At 49.9% G+C, this 6,324-nt stretch overlaps 1 protein-coding gene across 1 annotated transcript in view; it reads left to right on the plus strand.

Annotated features, from left to right (window-relative positions):
• Positions 1–3,747: 3,747 nt before the first annotated feature.
• LOC126569407 (uncharacterized) overlaps positions 3,748–6,324 on the plus strand; it is a 17,610-nt gene continuing 15,033 nt past the window's right edge. The window contains exon 1 of the mRNA XM_050226470.1: positions 3,748–3,854. The gene's annotated coding sequence lies outside the window, so the exon portion shown is untranslated. The remainder of the gene's footprint in view (positions 3,855–6,324) is intronic.

A 6,324-nucleotide genomic window follows, 5' to 3' on the forward strand; every position in this document is an offset into this window, starting at 1 on the left:
CTGCGTTAAATATGAGATCAATTCTGTGAAAATTCAGTAGTACTTAATGCTTGTTCCAGCATCTGGATGGCTTTTGCGGTGGCAGAGAATGAATATCTTTTTCTAGGAAGTTCAAAGAGTTGATATTGCTAATGTAACAGCTAGGAGGATATTGTTCTCAGAAGTGCTTGTGTAGCACGACAGCAGAATTTCTCGTTTGTTGTAAGAATAAAAAGGTAACGCCAGTATTGTAATACTTCATTTTAAAAGAACATTTTACAAGTAATCATGGTACAACAACTACAAAGAACCAAGAAAACAATTTGGGTTTCCTTTTCTTAAAGTTTTTTTTTGAGTTCAACATTTTTCAACGAAATTTCTTTCCATGGAATGTGACACATGAAAGAATCAAAGCAACCCTTGTCACAGAAGAGTTCGAAGAACATTTAGATAACTGGGCATCAGAACCAGATGTTTTAACACCAACATGAACTTACGAGGTACAATTTATGCAAAATGTACTAAGAGAAGTGAGGAAAGGCTACATCAACATCCAAAATACTGATCAAATTTTGTGCTCATCGGTTCGCATTGCGCTGAACGTGAAATTGCAACCCAGGGGCCCATTCCGTTCCGGGTTCAGGTCCAGCGTGCTCGGGTGCAGAAACTGAACCTATCATTAGATTGTCGTTAGCGCGAAACTAAGCGGTAACAGTTTGTTGCACTTCTTGATCGGTCGTGTCCTACATCCATCGGATTGCACCTTCGCCTTCGGGACTCGGCCACAGGCAACATAAGCCGGTCACGAAAAAGAGGGGCGGGGGGGGGGGGGGGTTAGGCTGGAACCGAATCGATTCACATTGCGGCATCGCATCGGCCACTCGATTGACATCTTACACCGAGGCAACCGATTCGATTTACCTTCCGCGCGCCGTTATCGAGCGACTCCGTGCTCGCTGAATGCTCATAGGAAGGGCTCATATGCCCCCTTTTTTTTGTTCCTTCGACGCAGCCTCCATCCAATCCAACACGGTAGGACCAGCCCTAGCTCGGTGATGGGCTTGTTGGTTGGTGAGTTCGTATTACAAAAGCATCCGAGCATCGGTTACGGCACTTGAGGTGAGTTGCACACGAGAAGGGAACGTTCACTTTCGATTATGCCCGGGAGTGGTTGGTCATCTCCCATTCCCTAAGCTCCAAGCTCACTCCCTTCATCTGCCTCCCTTTCTCTCTCCCTCTCTCCCGTTAAAGGGATGTTTTGGATGAGGAAAATATGATTTGTGTCGAAGGCGCACCGTGGACAGAAGGGAGAAAAAAAGAGGTTCATTTGGACGATTTGAAAGGCGACCTGTAGGCAGGGTGCCCACCACACCATACAGGTGTGCCGTGGACTGGGGAATGCGGAAACGAAGGCCAGGATTGGTGATGCTACTGGTGCTGCGTCGTCGTTGTCGTCGTCGTCGCCGAGCCCTAATGCTGTGCTGGCACCACATTCGACACGTCCGTGAATCGATTTCTTGTTGCTGCTGGCCCCCGTGCTTCTAGGAAGGAGCGAGGTTCAATGCAAAGCGCAGGCTGACAGCGAGTATGGTTGCGGTTGTGGCTGGTGCAGCAGATGGTTCTGCAGATGAAACCGTTTCACTCTCGGAAGGGCTAACCGCCCCAAGCAGCAGCACCAGCATCAGGGAATGGCGTCAAGGTTCTTCCTTTCACAAAACAAAAAACCCTCTCGTCAACTCGTGCGACCGGATGACCACATATGTAGTACCAGGGCGAACAAATTCGTTTCTAAGCACTTCAGCACTCGGGCAATAATTTACTCCAACTGGCAGCTCAGCCCGCCATTCGCCTGATCATTGGCATCATTGGCCGCCATTCGATCGACGCTTGGAGCATGATTGTCGATTTAAAATCGGTTTTCAGCTAATTATCGATCAAACAGGAGCCTATTAGCTCGAATTAGCGGACCCGTGGTAGCGCACCGGACCGGACTGTGTTGCTTAGGAATTTGCATTCCACACCGTTGCACAAGAGGGCGCCTTCTCGCGTAATTGCGGTGGTGGAGTGAGTTTGCCATTTTCCAAGCGCTCCAAAATTGACCACCCGGGAAACTGGCAAATCTTGGCCGGTTGGCCGATTCCGCAATTAAAGGTGTCAAAACTAGCGCCTCGGTTGGGTCACGCGGTCAATCATAGGCCCCATCAGGTGCTGCTCCACGCTATTTGTCTACTGGCCGCGCTGGCGTGCAGTATCGTCTTCTTTGAGCTGACCACCGACCGACCGACCGCCCAGCCGTCGTACCCAGGTCATGACAAGCGTGAGGAATCGGTGAGATGACTATGCAACGTCGTGGTACGGCCGAAAATCTCAGCCACCCCGGCTCGTGATACATTTTCAAAGAACCCTCAATCGCAATCCGGCGGAAAAACGTGATGTAAGGGCATGCCGAATGGCGATGGTATAGGATAACGGTGTCGTCTGGCCACTTTAGTCCCCGTTTTGGTGTCGGTGCAAGTGTGAACTGGCCTGTCAATTGATTGATTGTTGTGCGACGAACGGAAAGGTTGACTCGATGGTTTACTTTATACCATTTTTGCAACTTTATTGGCCTCACTGGCACCACTAGCGATCATTGTTCTATTTATTTGGTGAGAAAATAGTAACTCTCGTGTACATCGTAGTGCAGAGCATTGTGCATCATTCAGTTACATCCAGGCAGTCGCATACAACTCCTGCTTGCTGGTTGGTGGTAAACTTATTTCCATTGATTGATCGGTTAGCCTCTGGCCTGTAGCAGTCGTGCGTACGCAAGTGGATCCTTGAAGTGAACCTCATCTGTCGAAACACGTCCGAAACTAGCGCGAAACGACATGTGCGCCTCTGAGTCATGTAAGAGGCTGAGTTCTGACGGTCTTTTAGACCTTCTGGGCCTCGGAATCGAATGTAGTTCACGCGCGTTCAGCGTTGCTTTAGAATGGCGCCCTCTCACCTGTGCGCGCACATCGGGCACTGTGTTCGAGATCGAGATCTTCTTCTCCTCCATCTTCCTCTCCTAGATCCCCGTGGTGCGATCGTTATGGTCCGACAGTTTGATGTAGGCTTCACTCCCTCAGTACACACCGTCTGCCTAAGCGAAGAAGCATCAACCCCGCGGTCGATGTTAGGAAATGAAAACACAATCTCTTGTGTATGTTCGTGCTTTGGAGGGAAAAATGGTGGCCACCGCGGCGGACACAAAAAGGGGGGCGCTGCGAACTACGAGCTAGAGAGCTGCGGGTTTGGGCACGTGCACCCAGAGCGATTATGCAGTGCGATCGCGCGCGCCAGAGAGAGAGAGAGGGCACCAGCGTGATCAGTAGTGGGTTTAAGGTAGTTGACGATACAAAGGCCTCCACGGTGACGGTGTGCGGAGGACCTGAGACAAAACAGACCACTCATCATCCCGCGCGAGAAGACGACGATCTACCATCGGTCGGTCGCTTCGTTCGGTCGCTCGGTAAAAGAGCATTGGTGAGCGACCAATGCGCGACGTGCCATCCCTTCCCTTCCCAGTCGGTCTGCAAACTGCAATGGTAGTTTAAATGATCTTCGCGACACCCCAGGCTACCGGTGGGGGGGGGGGGAGGAAAGGAGGATCGTCACTCGACGCGTCTCGACGGAAACGGTGTTTTGGTGTTGTTTTTCATAAAACTCCAGCGCGCGGCCAATAATGACGTTATTTGGTGTTTGAACCCGCGACACGGCGCACATCGCTGCGTCGAGTCGTCGAGTTCGTCGCTTAGCGACCGTACCGAGCATAGCAGTCTTTCGATTTCGATTTCAACTTTCGGTGCACGACAGCAAGCGGAACGGATTGGGATCGCAGGTGCAAGCAGGTGTGTGCGCGGGCGCTTGAAGTGAATTCGGCGTTGGATGATAAACGATCGCCAAACAAATCGTTTCTTCCGTGGCAGGCCGTGGCATGCCGTGGTGTGGTGGTGATTGATGTACTGACGAGATCGCCGTAGAAAAAGTGAACCGTGGTCAGGTGCAGACATTGGTATTCCGGTGGTAATCTTTGACTCCTGAGCGCAGAGTGAGTGTAGCATTAGTGAGCGCGATTACGCTGGATGCTTTGGATTAACTGTGAAAGGATTTGTAATGGGATGAAATGGGTGCGATCACGCAAACAACGCGGTTGATTGGACGCCAATGAAGCTCATCATCGTCGTAGTGAAAGGAAAGAATTAAATCCGAGCAGATGGTTGATTGCATTCTGCAGCTTATGGCGCTATCTAGAGCGATGGTGCGATTAGAATCGTGATGCTGCTCAATGAACCTTCAACGGGAGCACAATTGCACAAACGGTCTACTCACGGTTCATCAATCTGTTGAGTGCAACTGCAAGGGATTTCACCAGCGAGTGCGCCGCCATTGTCCAGCAGTCCGGCCTGTTGCGGGAACATCTTGTGATCTGGATCTCGTGCGCGCACACACGCGTGTATTGGCGTTTCAAATTTAGACATTCTCTCATCATCCTCCTCATCATCATCAGCATCAGCAGCAGCCGCAGCAGCATCAGCTGTTGCTACTGTGGACTAGGCGCCAGCCATCGAGCGTTCGCTTTTATGTTTACGAAATTATGCTAATATGTGCGCTCGCTTCGCTAGTAAAAGCAGATAGGCCAGTTACGACCGCCGACCAGGGGGCTGACTGGCCAAATGAGCATTAGTTTCGCTTTTGTTCGTTGCTCCCGGAGGTCGCACTAATGGGTGGAAGCGATGTAGCGTTTCGATTTTATCACTCAAAGCGCTCCGAACACACAAAAGCACCAAATCACCAGCGATTTCGGAATAGTGTGAGGAGCAGAAGGCCTAAAAGTAGTGAACTTCAAACAACGCGTGACTTTGACCCACAGATTAGAGCGCGTAGAGGTTTGCTGAAATGCAGGTGCTTGGGTCATACTTGTTTATGGTGCCGTGCTCCGTAGATTTGCATCAGAAAGAGTGAGTTGGGGGCTTTTCGCTTCTTCTCTAAAACATTATGAAACATCGTAAATTATTATGGGAACGAAGAGCACCATCTCTGACCGATGTGATCGCCATGTGAATGCGCTGTTCAACATACGACACGTTGTAGTCAACCATCACAAGTAGTTGCGCTGAGAAGAGGAGAACTGCCTTCCAAGGAATGTCTTTAAAGTGGAAAGCCATTCAATTTAAATTTGTACAAGTGCCGCCACTCCCAGTGCTCCCGGGGAACTCTTCACTGTCTCTTACACTGTGTCTCTACCGAAGTGCATCTCTTGAAGCTCTTTGCCTCTTTGCTCCAATTTGTTGCATCATTTCTCTAACCCCGAGGTCGGTTTTTGTGGTCGGTTTCGTCGAGTTCTTTCTCGTCCAAAGTGCATCTGCCCCCCCCGTGGTCCGTCTCGATCTATCCGCGGTTCACGGGTTTTTTTTTGTGTGTCCGGAGGATCCTGGTGCTTTGTCACATCTACGAAATGGTCCGGATCTTTTGAGATTGGATTGGACAAAAGGGGAGAAAGAAATCTGTCTCCAGCACCGAGCACCAGGCTCCAGGGCGGCGTTCGAACGGGACGACGACGACGAAGTAAATTTAATTCGATTAGAAGCATTTGTCTGTGATTCGGTACAATGGTCCAAGTGCATCGGGCTGCACTGCACGCCGGGTATTGATTTTTGGTTCCGCTTCAACAATCGCTGAGAGGACGTATTCCGTTCCATTTTTTTTTCTCGCTCGTCGAGCGTTCGGCTCCACGCGGTTCAGGGAATGAACGGAGTAAGAAAGGAAGACTAACAAAGATTGGTTAGTTGATGGGCAATCATCCAATCAATTCCAAGTTGCAAATGAATGTCCTTGTTGTTCTGAGGTCTTCCCTCGCTGGCGAAGCTGGCTGGCCACATCGCGCGATCACAGAGTCCGGTCTCTGGCCATGTTCCGGTTGCAGTCTGCATTTGCATAAGGTTCCAATTATCGTGTAAACTTGCATCATAAAACCGGAATTGAATCAATTATCGGTGAAGCAAAAAAAACAGAACTTTCGAGCCAGTAAAGAATGAAGATAAATCACTCAATCCGCGGTCTACGTTCCATCACGTTCCATGTTCCTCCCTTCGTTAAATCGATTTACAACGACGTGCAGGATGCGTTGCTAGCGATAACGACACGGAGAAGCAGGTAGATGATTCTACTTCGCAGAAGCGACGGAAAAGAAGAAAATGCCGTGAGTTTCCCGCGGGCTGGTTGGGATTTCGTCGTTGATTTAATTACTTTGAAAGCGCTTTCCCGCGTCCTCGCGATGCTCGAAGGTGGTGCGCATTAACGTGCTACTTCGGAAAGCAA

The sequence above is a fragment of the Anopheles aquasalis genome, chromosome 2 (assembly GCF_943734665.1).
Source record: "Anopheles aquasalis chromosome 2, idAnoAquaMG_Q_19, whole genome shotgun sequence".
Taxonomy (NCBI): domain Eukaryota; kingdom Metazoa; phylum Arthropoda; class Insecta; order Diptera; family Culicidae; genus Anopheles; species Anopheles aquasalis.